General features: G+C 43.1%; 1 protein-coding gene across 3 annotated transcripts in view; it reads left to right on the top strand.

Annotated features, from left to right (window-relative positions):
- Nucleotides 1-634: 634 nt before the first annotated feature.
- The window catches only part of CHRDL1 (chordin like 1), a 79478-nt gene continuing 59826 nt past the window's right edge, over nucleotides 635-20286 (top strand). For all 3 annotated transcript variants that reach the window (XM_069942695.1, XM_069942694.1, XM_069942693.1), the window contains exon 1: nucleotides 635-788. The gene's annotated coding sequence lies outside the window, so the exon portion shown is untranslated. The remainder of the gene's footprint in view (nucleotides 789-20286) is intronic.

Genomic DNA, 20286 nt, shown 5'->3' with positions numbered 1-20286 from the left:
CTTCATGGTTCAGCGGTGACAAGGGTTTATTGGGTTAAGAAAAAACCTGACAGGGTGTTGGATCGTTCATCAGTATGGTTTGCTCAGAAAAACCCTTTAAAGTGAGCCTTTTAGGAGGGGGGATGCCAAGCTCAGTAATATATGGGTTTAGCAGAATAAACTCTTAAGATTCTGGGATTCTTAAGAGAGATAGCAAGGTCATATACTGTACTTTGCATTTTAATTAAAAATCTTGTTTCCAAATCATATAAACCTATATATCATATAATTTGCCTTTTCTTTAATGAATTTTCAGATAGGGCACCAGAAATCACGTGAAAGGTTTGCTTTATGGAGGTTTGTCATGCGGATCATAATATATGTACTTCTATGTACTTGTCATGGTGATTACAACCAGAACTATTGTGCGGGAGCTCAAAAAAAGAAATATGGGAATAAAATCTCTGCAACCCTTATGTGCTCTGGGTGGCTGAACATCTACACCTACATGGAGTGGCAGGTGTCCAGCAGCAACAGAGAGAGGAAGAATGAGAAAAAAGAGAGGTGGGGCAGAGGGAGGAGGAGTAAGGGGAGGCAGGTACCCCAGCTCTGGCAATAAATCAGTCAGATACAGGCTCTGCCCTCCCTCTCTACACACTCTGCCTGCAACTGACTTCCCCAGGGACAGCCAAGGAGCTCCACACTGAAGCACAGGACTACACTTTGCAACAGAGATACTGGACACTGGATTATTTCATACAAAATCATCTAGGAAAGACCTACACCAAACAGTGACACTGCCTAGGAAGGTGAGTTATCTGTCACATGCTGCTGCAGGGAATGTATACAAAGTATGTGTTGCATCAATCTCAACATATACATGTAATTCTGCAATGAAACGAAAAGGAATATAGCCATAGTCTTCACATAGGATGGGAGAATACATTTAATTTAATTTTAAGAATTCTCTTGCTAGGAAGGCTGCATCTAGTTTGGAACACATGGTTATTATACTAAAAGAATGCATTGTATTTTTCTGCGTAGACGTTGTGGAATACAGTGTATCAAGTTCTCTCCAATAAAGTTTTTATATTTTCCAGCGTTGGAAGAAAATCCTTCTTTATAAAGTTTATACTTTATAAGATCCCTTTTTTCTGAATCGCATTTTACAGTGATGTGATAAGCCACCCTGTATCAGTACCGAATTGGGGGTTATTTAAATACATTCTGCAAAGTGTTGGAGATACATTTCACCATAAAATTCTATAGGGGAGAGATCTAGTAGCAACACATTGGTTTCATTTCGCGGAGCTCAGCGAGTCGTCACTGTTTTGATTCACTTTTTTTTACTATGTAAAGGAGGCCTGCGGTGTGGATTAGAAGATCCAGCACAGATCACCATTGTACTCTGTGAGACACACTTACTCGCAGTGCAGAATGGAAGGGGTTAAATTGCAATTCCGAGTGACATTGAATAGCTTGAAGGTTTGCTTGAACACACCTAGATTGTCAGATACATTGACAGAGTATGATTATCCAATGTTTAGGCTTTTGGCTATAATGAAAGAGAAAACTGTGCAGAATTATTTTATTTATTTTTTTACAAATTATGCTTTATTTGGAATTGCAAATGTGCTGCGGGGGTGTGCACTTGGCTGGCGGAAAATGATTTAATGTTTTAATATTTCCTAACAGTCACAAAGTGTCAGTCAGTGTATAAAACTACCACAACATAACACTTGTATGCTGCGCAGAATTCATGACTTGATGCTATGATCGACTTGTTCTGCATGTTGTTGATTTGCTAACATACTGTACTTGTAAAATATGTGCACAGGCAAGGCTGCTGAGCTACTACAGTATGTAGCGCAGTGTACTGGAAAGTGGCAACAACATAATGTCTGTTTTCACTTTCATAACATGAAATGGTATAGCTATAGCTCTATAGCTATAAAAGTTTATTCTACACATAAGAAGACATAAGAAACTGCGGCGGACAGTTGTTATAGAACTACTTTCTTATACTGAAGCTCCATCTGCAGCCAAGAACTGCATTACAAGCAGCCCCCTTATAGAAGACAGTTTGTTCTACAAAAGGCAGTGACTCTATCATAACACTGTAGGGAATTGCATGGCTTCAGATATAACAAGTGAATGGGGTGTATGAATGGTTGTTAACAAGCTTACTTGTAAATTGGCTTGAGACTGTGGGTGAGATTTTGCAGAACTGTAGCTAGACTTTCCATCAAAGCAAAGTGTCTTTGCTATAGCTCACACAGGACATATGACCCAGCAGCTTTCTATGTATACCGCTGGATTATGAGCTCTGTGGAGACAAGGACTATTGGAAATTCATCCTCTATACATAGCTAGGTACTATGCCAACACTATATAGTTAAACGGACATAGGTGCAGTCTGCATTTTCCTGACATCGCCTTCCAAGGAAAGTTATGTTACACTTTACCGGTCTAACTTTTCAAAATATTTTTGGTGACAATAATACAATGTTTCAGTGCTGAAGTTGCCTCTTCATCGGTAATTCATAAAGCACCATGTAGAATTGAGCCACGTGATGTGCGTTTGGCCCATGCTTTTTCAAAGGGTAGAAACTATATCAACGCTAAATAGTTATAATTCATAATAATAGTTATACAGGACCTAAATTAATATAATCTGGCCTAAAAGCTTGCTTTGAGTCTAAACACATTGCTACATGTGATGATACATTGTTACATCAGTATTGAGATTATATAAATATTTACATATTAGTTAAAAATTGTTGTTGGTAAATAGGAAATATACACCATATTATGGCTATGTTCACACACCGTCATAATGATGGGCATTTTTAGTGGACGGGCGTCGTTTAACGGCAAATAGCGTCCGTTGTTTTGAAATAACAGATGTTGTTTGCTGTTATAAACGTCTGTCATTATGTGAACATAGCCTATATGTGACATATGAGATTTTGAGAGTGATGTACGAATAGCAATTCATTGTACCTGGAACACCCTGCTAGGTGGCACTGTTGCATTAGAATAACCAAAAACATGCAGGCTTCACATCTGATACATGAACAAGGGGAAAGGACTATTATATTTATTGTCTCTATATTTTGTAGTATAGTCATTTATAACCTCAGTTTCTGTTTCACCGATGACATCAGTCAAAACACAATCACAACATGATGCCGACAAAGCTTCTGAGACCAACTACAGTCTTTATTGTTTGTGCAATATCTGCCTCGGAAAAGAAAATATGTGTAATTTATATGGAAGAGAACGTACCCTCCACCTGCTTTTGAGCCAGTTGTGCAGGGAAGTACTGTATTGCTATTTCACCAGACGTTATTGTGATTATTTATTCGGGGGCCGAAAGTGAATTTATTTTATAACATTGGACATTTTATAACATGAATTACCTGGATTTAGTGGTTTGTCTCTAGTCAGTTTTAAAATTTAACAATGTAGAGCTGGCTTGTTGCTTCCTGTTTCTAAGAATTTTAGATTGGCACTAAGCTTATGACACATGTAAGGTATGCGGTGTACTGGTGCAAGTAATGCAGTAGCTTGTACTGCCACTACTAATAGCCCAATGATGCAGGTGAACATTATAGGAGTTGCAGCACTTGCATGAGCACTGCAGCCACCGGATAGAGAGGGCACCAGGAATCGATGCTCTAATGATCAGATGGCTCTGCTTCTACTGTCCCAGTCAGTACAATAGTTAAATGGAAACTAAAAGAAGGTTAGAAAAATCTAGATCAGGGGATGCTAAGGAAAAAAAAATTTTTTTTTTTTGTTAAATCTTTTTTATTAAACCAGATAATAAAGACAGAATAAAGACACAGAGAGCATTTACATAGAAGGCACATCAGGTGACAAGGATCCGAGAAGATAACATGGATATATCAACTGGTATATATATATAAATTAAAATTATATAAAGTAATAATGTAGACAACGGATTTAAGAAAAGAAGGGCTAGCAAAAAAAAACAAAAACGAATAAATGAACTATCGGTTTTCTTGCCTCCACACTACGGTGGAACAACAAATAAATGTTGCCAATAACAATAGGAACATCTGGTTTCAATTATAAAGATATTATAAAGAGGTGATTTAAAGAAAAAGTATTTTTTTTACCTGTATCCTTAGTGTTATTTTCCTGCAATAGTTTATTAATATATTTATTAGGCGGTTCAGGGCACTGGGAGTGTACTACAGCCCTCAGTGAACTGACCTGCCCACCTCCCTATCCCTCTTCATGAATATTTATATTCACTCATCCAGTGCACTAAACTAACTTATTTACATAGTGAATAAAGTCAAGATTTCCCTGAAAATGGGTCTGAAGATCAAGGTAAGAAAATTACCTTAATCCTCCGCAACCTATGTGCTATGGGACTTATCAGGATTGAATCTGGGTAATATGTCAAAAGTATACTTAGGAATACTGGCAAAAATTTCACAGCAGGCCTACTGAGTTTGAAAGGAAACTATCAGCAGGTTAGACAAATCTAACCTTATATTGTGTGCCTTTTGTGCACAGGATGTTAAGTATGAAGGTAAGTTCCTTACCTTCATCCTCTGCACGGTTTCCATGGAGTTAGCTGTTAGATCCTTATACTAATCAGGCGCCAGCCAACCCGTTTATTTTCATTACAAGAGGGGGGCCAGCTGAGGGCAGATTGGTGCTCTGGGGGCAGTAGCCCCACCCCCAGTTCTCCAAACCGCCCAATTAGCATAAGGATCTAACTACTAACTGCATGGGAATGGCGCTGAGGATGAAGATAAGAGACATGCCTTCATCCTCAGCAATCCCCGCACAAAAGAGACATATTAGCAGGTAAGACTTTTTTTAATCTGCTGATAGTTTCCCGTTAATGGACCGAATGTAATCTAGTAGTGACTACATTTCTCCACAAACATACTTTTTTTTTCAGAACTTAAAAGCTCTAATATTTAGTGGTATGCATTGTTGACAGGTGTAGAGCCCAAATGCAGTGTAAACTCAGCCTAAAGAGGGTGTTACAAAAATGAGGAAGTGTCTACAAAATGGGACTGTGTTAGTGGCCAGTGTCAGTGCTTATTTCATTGAATTGCACTTTGTAGAGGAAATGTGTTAGATGTCCATTGGCCACACATATAAAAAATAATAATTATGAGCATTAATGAACTCTGTCTGGAATTGCGTATATGGAAACAATCTTTCAAAAAAGTTTAAAATACATTACCGCATACATGTGCTATTATTTCATTGGCTGAAAAAGATCACCACATAAATAGTCACTTAACCCTTTGAGGACCAGGCCCAAAATGACCCAGTGGACCGCGCAAATTTTGATCTTAGTGTTTTCGTTTTTACCTGCTCCCCTTCTAAGAGCTCTAGCACTCTCAGTTTTCTATCTACAAGCCATGTAAGTGCTTGTTTTTTACAGAAATAGTTGTACTTTGTAATGGCGTCATTCATTTTACCATAACATGTATGATGGAATCCCAAATATATTATTTATGAAGATATAAATAGGTGAAATCGTAAATAAGAATGCAATATGGTAACGTTTGGGGGGTTCCTGTGTCTACGTAATGCACTATATGGTAACAGCGACATGACATTATTATTCTATAGGTCAGTCCGAACACAACCATATGCAGGTTACACAGATTCTCTAATGTTATATATGTATTTTTTTATGAAATCCTTTTTTTTGGCAATTAAATATTAATAAAATGGGCCTATTGTGACGCTTATAACGGTTTTATTTTTTCACCTACGGGGCTGTATGGGGTGTCATTTTTTCCGCCATGATCTCTAGTTTTTATTAATACCATATTTGTGAAGATCGGACGTTTTGATCACTTTTTATAGATTTTTTTAAATATATAATGTAACATAAAATCGGTAATCTGCGCACTTTTTCCCCTCTTTTCGTCTACGCCGTTTACCGATCACAATGACGCTTGTTATATTTTAATAGATCGGACAATTACGCACGCTACGGTATATTATATGTTTATCTATTTATTTATTTTTATATGTTTTATTTATATAATGGGAAAGGGGGGTGATTTAGACTTTTATTGGGGGAGGGGCTTTGGGGTTGTGTGTTAGTGTTTTGAACTTTTTTTTTTACACTTTTGAAGTCCCTTTGGGGGACTTTTACATACAGTACTTTGATTTATACACTGATCATTGCTATGCCATAGGCATAGCATTGATGAGTGTTATCGGCGATCTGCTCATTGAGCCTGCCTGTGCAGGCTCAGTGTAGCAGATCGCCGATCGGACCGCACGGAGGCAGGTGAGAGACCTCCGGCAGTCCGTTTCAACGATCGGGACCCCCGCAGTCACACTGCGGGGGTCCCGATCGGTAAGTGACAGGGGACTCCCCCTGTCACTTACACTTAAACGCCGCGGTCGCGGCGTTTAAGGGGTTAATGACACACGGCAGCGCGATCGCTGCAGTGTGTCATTACTGGTGAGGTCTCGGCTGCTGATTGCAGCCGGCCCCCACCTGCTATGAAGCGCGCTCCGCTCCGGAGCACGCTTCATAGCGGGAGAAACACCCAGGACGTAAGGTTACGTCATGGGTCGTCTGGGGACAGACTTCCATGACGTAACCCTACGTCCAGGGTCGTCTAGGGGTTAAAGGACAAGTGCCATGAAAAACTTTTTCCCAGTAATTGAAGCACATTACAAAGTTATATAACTCTGTAATATGCTTCAATCACCTATCTGCCTCCCTTCCCTGTCTTTTCCCCCCTCCACCCCCCAGCATGAAGTGTAAGAAACTCACACAGACCTAATTACTGACGTCACCAAGCTCTTCTCTCAGATTCTTCTTGTGACGATGAGTCATCAGCAGGAGGGCTGCTCTAGCTCCTGTTACACCAGCCTCCCCCTCCCCTGCCTTGTCAGGTGACTTAGCTTGCTCAGCTCCGATTGGCTGAACAATTGTCCATGTCACTTGCTTATCTTCCCTAGTGACATGACTCCTTTCTGAGTTTCTGATCTGCTTGTGGCACTATGCACTGCTCTGTGACAGCTTCAGTTGAATGAGCACAGAAAAGATACAGAAAAAAAACAATGATATTGTGTAAGACTATAGAATTGGAACTAGATGTGTATTGTAAATTATTTTATAAAAGCGTATTCTGAATTACTTTGGGGGAAAACATACTGTAGCCTGCTAGGGCTATAAAATAGCAAACTAGGGCTATAAAATAGCAAACTAACATATACTCACCTTACCCGGTCCAGTGCTGGCACCCCATTCCTCTTTGTTGTCTCTGTTTGGTTATCCTGATGATGTGCTGCCCCTGCTCTGTTGAAGAGGTTTTCAATACCTTAAAGCCAGTCACTAAGCTGCACACTTAAAGCCAGTCACTAAGCTGTCTTTGGTACATCAGTAGCTGAGTGGGCAGAGCTTACTCCTAGAGCTGTGCGGGCTGTGGCTGCTGGAGAGGATGATGGCAGGGGGATGCTCAGTGTCCCTCCAGTGCCCTGTGTCTCTCAGTGTCCTCCTGCCATCATCCTCTCCAGCAGCCACAGCCCGCACAGCTCTGGGAGTCGGGTCGTGACATCACTATTTAATCTAGGAAGTGAAGCCTTGATGCAGTAGTAAGTGCAGGGAAAAAAGCACTTTATAGGGATTTCCCGTAATAAGTGTATATTGGTAATTTGTAAGATTTTTTGGTGGGAAATACAATACTTTAATACAAATAAAGACTTCTCCTTAAACAGTTTATAAACTGCTCCTAAAGGCTTCTCTACCTGTAAGATTATATAGGTGGGAGATAGATATTGGCCCTGTGACCCTGGAAAGGTGCTCCTCTATTGTAGAATCAGTATCTTTACCGACATAAGAGTGGGTCATAGGATATCTGCTATATACTCTCCATTGACTATTTCAAACTCGGATCGTTTTGAAACATACAGGAGCCCGTCTGGACTGTAAATGTCCAAAATGTGATCAAAATCCATTTGAAATGTTACATATGATATGGTGTTATTTGGTGGTGGATCACTTTTGGGTTGAAGTTTTGAATAAGATAAAATTTGTGTTCCACTTGGAATAGTTGGTAGGACAGCAGTTGGTGAACGGTTATCCAATGCTTATAGACTGATAGCTCTATATTGGACCAAGCAGGAATTTGTTACTGTGACGAGACAGGTTGGAAGGAAGAGGAGAGAGGGAGGGTAAATTACCTTCTGGAATGTAATGCTGATTCTGTTTGAAATAAACAAATACAATAATACAAAGTATCTGATAAACAAAAAACAGAAACTGGGGCAAAACTGACTGCTGGGTGAGGTGAGTATGCGGTAATCTGTTAGTTTACAGCCCCAGCAGGATGCAATGTGCTTTTAAAATAATATGGAATACCCCTTTAAACATTATTTACTGTGGGATATTTACTATGTTTTCTTCATGGTGGACTAGTCCTATTGCCACAGAATAACTACCTTTCGTGTAGCATGAGAGGAGGTGCAGGGAGCTTCTAGAAATGCCGTGTCTCCAAGGGAGAAAGCAGTCTTGTCTTTGACAAACAGGATGACCAATGTGCTTTATGAGCAAACTGGATCATGAATCACTGTGTCATGAACTAGAGATAATAACTTTACTTGGGTCTCAGTCTACTTAGATGTTTTGACTGTACTGGGCTTTTGGAAAAAAGACTGATGTGGGACAACCTCCATTAACATTTAGTACTAGTTAATAGAGACAAGACCATGAAGTTCCATCAAAGACTAGTTAAGCGATCATATAATGGGCTCTTGGATTCACACTAAATGCCAACTTTTCCTTGGTCAGTAAAGTGAGGAGATCAAATTGGGAAGAGATTCCATCACACATTACCGTAAGGCCAAAATGTGTAATTTGTCATGAGCTAATAGCTTATTATAGTGCCGATTGTGGAAAGAATGTAAAATTATCTGGTCTGCTCATGGCCCGTTCCATGTCTTGTGACATGGCCAGCTCTAGACTGGCAATCTGCTAAATCTATCAGTTTACAGAAGGGCTGCTCTAAGTAATTGTAGAAGGGTCCGTGTTACAATGTTGGTCAAACATTGTAGAAATCCACTGACCTGAAAGTAAATAGAGCAACAGAGAACTGTGTAACCATCCTTAGAGGAGAAGCATGATGGAAGTATTTTAGAAGCAAATCCAGCAAACAACAAAACAACAGTTTGGCAGAGACAGTTGGGACTGGAACAAATCACAATAGTTAACCCATGTTTGGTGTCAGGAAGGACAGGAAGACACACAGACAGGTGAGCCCTGAAGCTGACACCCGCCCACTGGTCCTACCTATTTGCCTCAGATGCCCTAGATGGCAAACGGACAACTGGACGGCAGTCCCTGTACTTACTAAGGTGCAACACGAAACAGACAAGACAGACACACACAATGAGAGAGAGGTCAGGATTCCGGGTCAGTAACAGTCGAGCGGCGAGGTACAAAAACAGGAGTCCAAAGGGTAGTCAGTAATACAAGCAGAAGGTCAGGTAATGAGAATAGCAAGGTCAAGAAAACACTAGGGGTACTAGGCTCTATCGCAGGCAAGGACTGAGACACAGGGGAAGGAACTTATACAGCCTGGAGTCTCTGCCCCCTGAACACAATTGGAGCCGAGACTCCAGGCTAACACAGAGAGATGAATTGACTGGAGCAATCTGCTGTCAGTCACCTATCCCTAACGCCGCTCAGCTGGGGGGAATGAGCCCAGCCGCGGCTAGTATTGTGGGCGTACCAAGCAGGCTGACTGCCAGGGACGCCGCCGACGCGCCCCTAGCAACCAGCCCTGCACTAAGGACGCCGTCGGCGTCTCCTGAGCCTGGCCGCGCGCACCGCAGCGCGGTCGGCCGTAACAATAATGACCGTGGGCCGGCTGCTAGGGACGCCGGCGGCGCGCCCCCAGCAACCGGCCCTGCACGTTACCAGGGACGCCGGCGGCTCTGCTCAGAGTCCGGCCGCGTGCCCCAGCAGAGCCAGGAGCCGAGCGCGCGGCCCGGACCCTGACATTTGGATTTCCATGTGGTAGGCCCATATAGAAAGTATGATGGCTTCTATGAGCAACAACATAAGTCATCTCTCAGTAACAAGCAAAGTGTAAGAGGAAAATTGTAGTAGTTATGCAGTGTCCCAGAACCCATGTAAAAAACAAGGAGAGGGGTGCCTCCTGGTGCAACAAAGCTATGGGGTGGTGTGACCTATCAATATGCTACATAGACACACTCACCTTGAGAAGTTGTGCAAAGAACAGGCACAACTCTACTGTAAGTGAAGAGTTTCACACGGACAGGAACCGCAGATATCCCTCGGGTCGTCACCACTGGCGGTGGGTAGAAGCATGCAGAGATTTGACTCACAAAGGATCATCAGGACCGGGAAAAACCCACAGGAGGGGGAGTGCAGGTAGACGTCCAAGATGGGGACACAATAGCATTCAAGGATTCCATTCAGAACCCATGTGCCACTGCTTGGTATATATGTGTATGTAGGTCGTTACAGAATTTTGGTAACTATCTGTTTTTCTACCATTGTAAGCAAATGCTGAAGGGCAATGTAAACAGTTAATGATGTATGTAACACCTTGGGTGCAGCTAACTCCAACAAGGGGTAAAGGCCTATCCATGCTGAGGGGGTTACTCAACTTGTTCGAGCTCTGGATTCTACAGTGAGCTTCAGTTACCAGACAGCGGATTGGAAAAGAGCCTATTCACCGACTTACCCCACTGCAACTTGCCTGATTCTAAGGCTTATACCAACAACTGGTTTTCCCAGTACTGGGGCCTGTACTACTGGACGTGCCACTCCGTGTCCTCACCCAGCATTAGATGGAATGTCATAGCCGCAAGTACAGGTTATTCTTTCAAGTATGTGCCACAGACTCCAAAGTGGTTAGAACCCCCTACAGCAGAGTACTGCACTAATTGGGTCGGTCCCCTTCAGGTAGTCCACCTGGTCGCTTAAAGGGGTTATCCAGTGCTACAAAAACATGACCACTTTCTTTCAAAGACAACACGACTCTTGTCTCCAGTTCAGGTGCGGTTTGCAATTAAGCTTTATTCACTTCAATAGAACTGAGCAGCAAAACCCTGCCCATGCTGAAGATAAGAGTGGTGCTGTCTCTGGAAGAAAGTGGCCATGTTTTTGTAGCGCTGGATAACCCCTTTAACTTTCAAACTAGTCGAGTCACCCTGTATAGAGACTTTGCAAAAACCTAAGATTCTTTTCAACCTTGGTCTACCTGCTAAAAGCAGTGATCCTATGTATCTTAACAGGAAAACTCCCGGAAGGCAACTTCTCAAGCTAAAACCTATACCTTGTGAACAAAGTCTTTGTAGTTTCTGTGCTGCACCTTGAAGAGACTTATAGTAAAGTTAGCCATTTCAAAATGATCAGAAGTAGGGTTTTTCCGCTGTATGGTGCATACACGATCCTCGTCACCAGGAGCGCACGGCCATTGCCAGCAAAGACACATGCGTGCAACAAGATGACGGCAGTAGGGAGCAGAATGACGGCCAGTGGTAAATATGAAGAAAAAAGAGGGAGAAGGAAGTAGTGGGGAGGCATGCCGAAATGTGGCACAAACGCCTAGCCACTACTCCTCTTTGACTCCTGGTTACAGTGGGTCTGTAAAGACTGTAGATCTGCTGCATGGATGCCCTTAAGGCAGGTACCATGTACAAAAGGGGTCAGACACCTTCACTATGTCAGCACCTTGGAACTGTTCCAGGTGCTGACAGATTCTGTTGCTCATCAGTTCAGGAAGTCCTGCAATGATGTTGCCATATGATGAGCATGGGACATAAGTGGGGTTAAAGTACTATTTGGCTAAACAAGTAGTGATTAGACCTGAATAATACTTTGGTATCCAGAGACTATGAGGGAGATTTATCATGGTGTAAAGTGAAACTGGCTAAGCTGCCCCTAGCAACCAATCAGATTCCCCCATTCATTTTCCAAAGAGTCTGTGAGGAATGAAAAGTGGAATCTGATTGGTTGCTAGGGGCAACTGAGCCAGTTTCACTTTACACCATGTTTGATAAATCTCCCCCTATGTGCTAGATAATGTTCTCCTGTTATATGTAGTGTATGTCCATGGGTATGTCGTGAATGTGTGTATGCAAAGCATTTATATTTGTATATATCTTTGCATTAAGCTTGATATGCATAGGTATATGTAGTATATATAGTATACCTATGTAGTGTGCATATATGTGTAAGGCCCCATTTAAATCATTAATATTTAATACGCTTCACAAATACATTGGCAACCTGTCCAAATGCCATGCGACATATAGGTGTGTGTTCTGGTATAGGCCTCATTGTGTTTGGATATGGTATGGTCCATCATACAAGGATTTCCAAATTCATAGCAGGTATTAGAAGGATCTGCTTTTTCCAACCAATACAGTAATCAATAATAGAGATGAGCAAGTAGTGAAATATTTGAAAATTCGAAATTCAATCAAATATCGCATCTTATTAAAGTCTATGGGAAAAAATGCTTGTTTATTGGAAACCAAAATTCGGCCACTTAGAGGTCACCAAGTCCACAATGACACCCGTGGAAATGATGCCAACACCTCTGGAATGCATCTGGGACACTAGGGGAAGCATGCCTGGGTGCATCTAACACACCAAAGTCACTGCATTACTCCACTATCACAGCCTCTCAACAATACATTCCAAACACAATATAACCGCTATGTAAACTTAAAAAAAACACCAGGAAACCTTCTTTCCTTTACATTATCATGGACAAAAAGCCAAATTTTAAGCAAAATAAACATTTTCATGCACTCCTTTAAATCACGCTAACTGTCATTGTGTGTTTGTGTGAGTGATGTGGTCAGACATGTTCTACACATAAAGGGGTGTGGTTCTCATGGAAACCATGTAAAAACTGAAATTGAGGCCCATTGTTGAAGTGAACCCTCCAAAAATCCTGGGAGTTATAGGAGAACTGATAATAATACAGTCTTTTTAAGAGACCCTGGAATTTGAATGTTCACACTATAAATCATTTAAAGGGTATCTAAGAGAAGGCAAATGTAAATTGAATTTGATGGAAAACCACCCACTACTACCGCCTCTACCATCCTGATTGATCCTGCCTGCTAAACAGTGACTTATTTCACCTGAAAGCATGTAGAAAGTAGAAGGCCCTTAAAGTGAGTACTCCAAGGGGCGTGGTTTGCGCGCTGAGCCGGATGGCCGCATAGTCAGTGAGCTCCGTCCTGCAGCGACGAGATTAAAGCTGGCACTGAAGCAAACGGGCAACCAAGCATAGTCTCGGAACCGGAGAAGCTCGGTGAGCATAACGGGATGCAGAAAGAGACCAAAGGGGACCCGGTGACCCTCAGAATGACGGACTTCTTTCCGCCGGCGGCCTCACAAGATGGCGCCGCCGCCATTTTAGGCAAGTACACAGAGCACAGCAAGCCTGCGCCGCTGCGCTCATATGCAGCGGCTGCCTCCACAAACCTGCCATTATCGAACAGGTATGAACGCTTGTCCCACTTACAGTCTGACAGCGGGGATGATCAAACATTTATGGGTCACTCCTCAGATAAAGAAGGCACTTCTGCATGCCATGGGCACAGAGAGGAGGATGAATCTGCTTCCCTCCCTCCTTCCCCAGAAAGTGGCAATCCAGCTCACAATGCCCCTCAACACCCAGGGGCAGCTTCTGCATCACCACCTGTTACAGGGCTAGACCCATCTGCATACTTGGCAGGATTCCCTGATGACGATTCACCAGCTACCAACTCTGGCATGAGACGCATGATGTCTACCCTGTTGGACCTGCACAATAGTTACCAGTCATCAATTGCTCCTATTAAAGCTGCAGTTACAACCATGGCAGCCACATTAGATCGCCATGACAATAAGCTGAAAAATCTAGTGGGCTCCCACAATAAGCTTATTGACTCGCATTATGAACTGGCAGATGAAGTGGCATACCTGAGGGGCAAGCTAACTGACCTAGAAGACAGATCCCGCCGGAATAATGTGAAATTCCGGGGAATACCAGAGTCTGTCATGCCCAACGAACTGATGCATTTCCTCCAGCGTTTTATTAAGGATGTGCTCCCTGACTGCCCGAACAGGGAGCTTGTCATTGACCGGGCACACAGAGTCCCACGACCTAAGCATTTGCCTCCAGACACCTCCAGAGACACTCTGGCTCGCTTTCATTTCTTCCACGTGAAGGAGGCGTTCATGTCTGCCACCAGGAATAAAAACTCTGTCCCGGACAAATACAAACAGATTGCAGTATATGCAGATTTCTCCTCTGCTACCCTCCAATGGCGCCGCTCTTTGGGCCCGGCAACCCGCACTCTCAGAGAGGAGAAACTGTTGTATAAATGGGGCTTTCCGAATAAGCTTCTGATCAGCAGGGATGGCAAAACCTTCATAGTCCACAACATGGACGAAGCTCATCGTCTACTAGATTCATGGGACCTAACCGTCTCTTCAGCTCCCTCACCTGACCGCCAGCAGCGTTCTTCCACCAAAAGACGTGACCGTCGCTCTCCACCTTCCGACCAGCAAGACCGATCCAACGCTCCATGATCAGGACTATCTAACTTGAGTTCCTTGGACAGTTTTTGTGGTACATCCTAACCAGACTTTGGTGCCCCAGTTCCCTTTTGTTTTCCCTTTTCTTTTCTTCCACCCGTCCTACTAGGGAATCCTCGGGTGATGTATTCTGTTTATCTTGGTTCTATGTTTGTTTTGTGGTTTTCTGTTTGTTGTTTTGTTGCAGGCATCCCTACTACAACCCTCTTTATCCTAAGTGTGCCAGGCGGTTCCTGTGGTTCTCGGAGTTGGGCCTCTCTACATTGTTCATTAACATCTGCTTTCCTCCTTCTAACTGTGAGTCTCCATTATGGTACTTAAAGTTGTCTCCTACAATGTGAGAGGCCTTAACTCCCCCCAACGCCGCTCTTTCCTGTGGGCAGAAGCAAAAAAGATGGATGCTGACGTCTTGTGCTTGGTTGAAACCCATTTAATGAGTAAAGACACGCATAGACTCCACCATCCATCCTACCCAACAATAATTCATGCTTCCTTTAAATCCAAAGCCCGAGGTGTAGCAATAGCGATTCGAAATTCAGTTTCCTTCTCTGTGGTTGAGAGTATTACAGACCCCAATGGGAGATATATTATTTTGTTATGCAACATTAATAATGCTCTGTATACCCTGGTGACCCTATACGCCCCCCAGCATGGCCAAATTGGCTTTCTTCGTAAGGTACTCAGACTGGTTGCCAAATGCAGAAAAGGCAAAGTATTAATTTGCGGGGACTTTAACATAGTTCCTGACTTGAACATGGACGTATCCCAAAACTACTCTCGCACCAAACCCTCTCTGGACAGAATGTTGTGGCAAAGCGACTTAATTGATGTTTGGCGTGCCCATCATAGCACAGAAATAGATTACACATACTACTCGCCTTTCCACAACAGTTATTCCAGACTGGACCTCATGCTCACAGACGCCCCCACCTTATTATCTGTTACGTCCTCATCTATCCTAACCAAATCCTGGTCTGACCATTGCCCGATTACGTGTACAATCCAGGAAACAAACGTCCCCAATAGAACATATTTATGGCGTTGCAACGCATACCTCTTATCACAGCCACAATACAAAACTGAAATAGAGAAAGCACTGAAAGATTACTTTACTCACAATACGACTGAACAAGTCTCTGCTGCAACAGTCTGGAACGCTCACAAGGCGGTGATAAGGGGCATCATGGTGCAGCTAGGTAGTAGGGCCAAGAAAGAGAGAGAAAGGTTGGTGTCCTCTCTGATGCTAGATATCAAAAAAGTAGAACAATTGCACAAACGCAACCAGTCTGCATACCTGTCAGATAAGCTCCGTTCCCTGAGAGTGCGCCTCAAGGACGCCCTCCTGTTAGATTTTGAGTTCAAATTGCGGAAAACTAAAGCGATATACTACACCCTTGGCGACAAGGCCGGGAGGCTTTTGGCACAGAAGCTCAAAACGCAGCACCAAAAATCCCAGATTCCATTTCTCTTTGACCCCCATACCAAAGGGAAATATATAGATCCTACCTCCATAGCTGCATGTTTCCAAAAATTTTATGGAGGCCTGTATAATTTGAAAGACGACCCTGACACCCTCCAGCCCTCACCCGAAAAAATCAATGATTTCTTGAACAAAATTAATCTTCCGACCCTTAGCTCAGACCAACTTAATTCCCTTAATGCCCCTTTCTCGATAGCGGAAATTGAAAAAATTATTAAATCCCTACCTTCCAACAAGTCCCCTGGACCGGATGGTCTGACTAACCTGTATTATAGATCATTTACCTCCATCATTTCTCCCCACCTACTGGAATTTTTTAGTTTGGCCAGATCACAGGGCACACTACCGATGGAAAATCAGGCGGCCACAATAATCACTCTCCCCAAACCAGACAAAACCCCTGACTCGCCTAAAAACTTTCGCCCCATCTCTCTATTAAATTCGGATTTAAAAATTTATGCCAAAGTGTTAGCTGACAGATTGGCCCTAGTCATGCCCTCAATTATTCACAAGGACCAAACCGGTTTCATAAGAAACAGACAGGCCTATGATAACACCCGACGAGTTGTCAACATTGTGCATCATATCCATTCACGCGGGTTGCCTGCGATTCTGGCATCTCTGGACGCCGAGAAGGCATTTGATCGGATTTCCTGGATCTATGCCTTCTCGGTGCTCCAGAGGTTTGGGATTGAAGCGGAGATGCTGCGATGCATTCAAGCGTTGTACACTGCCCCCACGGCTCAGGTTTTTACCAATGGTGCACTATCCCCTCCCTTCAGTATTACCAACGGTACAAGACAAGGCTGCCCGTTATCCCCATTAATTTTTGTTATCTCCCTTGAACCGTTAGCTCAGCTCCTTCGCACAGACCCTAGAGTACAAGGAATTAAGATTGGCCACACTTCCCATGTCCTCTCGTTATACGCAGATGACATTATACTTACTCTCTCATCCCCACACTCTTCCCTACCCGCTGCTTTATCTCTTCTCTCGGAGTTTAGCGAGATTTCCTATTATAAGCTGAATATAGCCAAAACGGAAGTTCTTCCCATCCACGTCCCCACAACCCAATTATCGAATTTGAAAAAATCCTTTCCCTTTGCCTGGCAACCAACTGCCATTAAATATTTAGGCACGTATATTACGGCTTCACCTGCCCTGCTTTACCAACACAACTACATTCCCCTCTTGGAGGCCCTCCAAAAACAAGCTGACTCAATGACTAAACACGAAATCGCCTGGACGGGTCGCATAGCTGCCTTTAAGATGCTTCTGCTGCCAAAGCTTCTCTATCTCTTTAGGACGCTTCCGATTCTCCTTCCACAATCTTACTTTAAAGCTGTAAGGAAGCTTATTTCAAAATTCATCTGGGCGGGGAGGCCTCCGCGTATTGCGTACGCGGTTGCTTCTAGGCCGATAGACCGGGGGGGTCTGGGGGTGCCGGACCCTTATGTTTATTATGCCGCTACCCTAATGTCTCAATTGCGAGAATGGTGGAAGGGACACACAGAGAAAAACTGGCTAGAAATTGAATCTACCTTTGCAGGAGGTAACCTACAGGCCTTATTATATGCATCTATTTGGGCTTCCCCCTCCCTAGATACCTTTTCCCCACCAATGCTAGCAGGTCTTAAGTGCTGGAAAACAATGCACATACGCAGAGGAATCCCTGCGACGTTTTCTATGTCCCCCATCCCCATTTTATCTTTGGGATACTCACTCCCCAAAGACTCATTCCTAACCCTGTCCAGGTGGCACTCCAGGGGCTTACAGACTACTATGGACCTCTTCATACGTGGACAATTGAGATCCTTTCAAGAACTTACCCAGATGTTTCAGATTCCCCACACTGAGTTTTTCCTTTATCTACAAATTAGACATCTCATACCTGTTTGGCAGCACAAAAAAGTCAATTGGTGTTCGCAAATATCCACTGTCTTCTCATTGTCAGTTAAAGGCCTTAAACCCTTGTGTGCGGTGATCAGCGGCATAGACTCCCAGGGTAAAACTCCTTATATGGAGTCTTGGGAGAGAGCCTTGGGGAAATCTTATACACTTATGGATTGGGAGCATGCCTGTCAGCACTCTCTGAAATCGGTGATTAGTACTTCACAGCGTGAATCGATCCTAAAGACAAGATTGCGTTGGTACTATACGCCGCAAAGATTATTCTCAATGTACCCTTCCACAAGCCCCTTGTGTTGGAGGGGGTGTGGACAGGCAGGCTCCTTGCAGCACATCCTATGGGAATGCCCCATGTTGAAACTATTTTGGTCTCAGATACAACACATCCTCTCCACGATTATTTCCACTCCTGTCACCCTGTCCCCGGCAATGGCCCTTTTATATTTGGATATGGCTCAGATCCCCCGCAACCATCGTGTATTAGCTTGTAAAATCATTACAATTGCTAGACTTGCCATCACTAGAGCCTGGAAATCCCCCTCACCCCCTATTGCATACTTGACTATATCAGAAATCACGAGGATTTACACATTAGAAAGGTTCATTGCCTTTGGCAGGGGGACTATGCACTCATTCTCTAAACAGTGGGCTGGTTGGGAAAACTCCCCTTACCATTCGCCAGACAACCCGGCCACGTTACCACTAAGCCGTTCCAGACTGATCCAAACTGGCCCTCCCCCCCCCCTTCCCCCCCCTCCCTCCTCCCCTCCCCCCCCCCCCTCACTTAAACTGAAATCTCCTTTAGTTTAATCTCCCCATCCCACAGGAACGCAAACAAATATACAAATATACATATCCTTAGCGGACACTGGAATTTGCCTGTAAGTACATACACACACCCTTCTTCTACACATCCTTTCATCCAAGTATATTCTGTAGGGACTGCCTGCCCTCTCTGTGATCTTAGTTATTTTTCTTCTGTTTTCTGATTACTTATTTCTTGTTCCTATAATTATTGGAGTTATGCTGCGCGAGTGCATTAGTGGACATATTCACACTGAAGAACATCCCAGTAAAATCGGGAATAGCAAATGCAACTCATGGTTACAACTACTTTACTCCCTGATCAGCAAGGGACGTATCTATCTATACATTTGCCCGTGATATTATTAATAATTAATTGCTCCACTGTCGCTTTGTATTGTATTTGTCGCATAGGCGACTCCATGTTTTATATGTTTGTTTCATATTCATCTATTCTACTACTGTTTGTTAAAAAAATTTTATAAAACCTTCTTCAATAAAAAACTATTGAAACGTTAAAGTGAGTACTCCAAAAATTGATTTTGCTGCCCTTGAGGTGAATCCTCCAACATTCCCATTCAATTCGATTTAATTGGAAAAAAGGTAAACGGATGAAAGATTGAATTGTATTCAAATTAATTTGAAATCGAAGATTAAAAAACAGCCGATAAAGTGGCCTGCCGGCTTCTGCCTTTGAAGCAGCTACAAAATTAAAGAAAGCTGGAGGACACCCCCCAAAATTTTTATTCAGAAATAAAATGGTTTTAAATGGACAACACAAGCATCCTACAAAAGAAGCAAGATTCTAATTGAAATGCCAAGTTTTTTCCCCACACCCTGATGCAATTATGCCTTATTATTGGAGGTAGGGAATCCAGAAGGCACCAAAAATATCAACACCAATTGCGGTTGACATTGACGAAAAATAGGTTGAGTCCTCCAAAATGGAGGTAAGGCCCTTGGGTTATTTTGATGCCCTTGAGGTGAGCTCTCCAAAAATGGTTAGAATTGAGACCTTCCGAAAATTGATTATGATGTCGTTGAGATGATGAGCTCTCTAAAAATGTAGTTTAATGATGTTGAGGTGAGCCCAGAAAACATTACTTTTTAGGCCCTTGAGCTAAGCCCAAAAAAACAAATTTTTAGGCCCATGTGGTGAGACTGACAAACATTATTTTGAGGCCCTACAGGTGAGCTCTTGAAAAATTTATCTTGAGGCCCTTGAAGTCAGCACTCCAAAAAATTGTATGGATGGCCCTTGAGGTAATTCCCCCCCCCCCCCCAAAAAAAAAAAATAATTCTATGCATGGCCATTGAGATAAATCCTCGAAAAATTAGCTTGAGGCACTTGAGGAGAGCCTTTTAAAAGCAGAGTTAGAGGCCCTTGAGGTAAGCCCTCTAAAAATTAGCTTCAGGCCCTTGAAGTGAGCCCTCCAAAGATTACTTTTGAAGCCCTCGAAATGAGCCTTTTAAAAGCAGAGTTTGTGGCCTTTGAAGTAAGCCCTCCAAAAATTTT

This window comes from Dendropsophus ebraccatus, chromosome 10 (genome assembly GCF_027789765.1).
Source record: "Dendropsophus ebraccatus isolate aDenEbr1 chromosome 10, aDenEbr1.pat, whole genome shotgun sequence".
Classification (NCBI taxonomy): Eukaryota; Metazoa; Chordata; class Amphibia; order Anura; family Hylidae; genus Dendropsophus; species Dendropsophus ebraccatus.
This window is presented reverse-complemented; position numbering and strand designations above follow the sequence as displayed.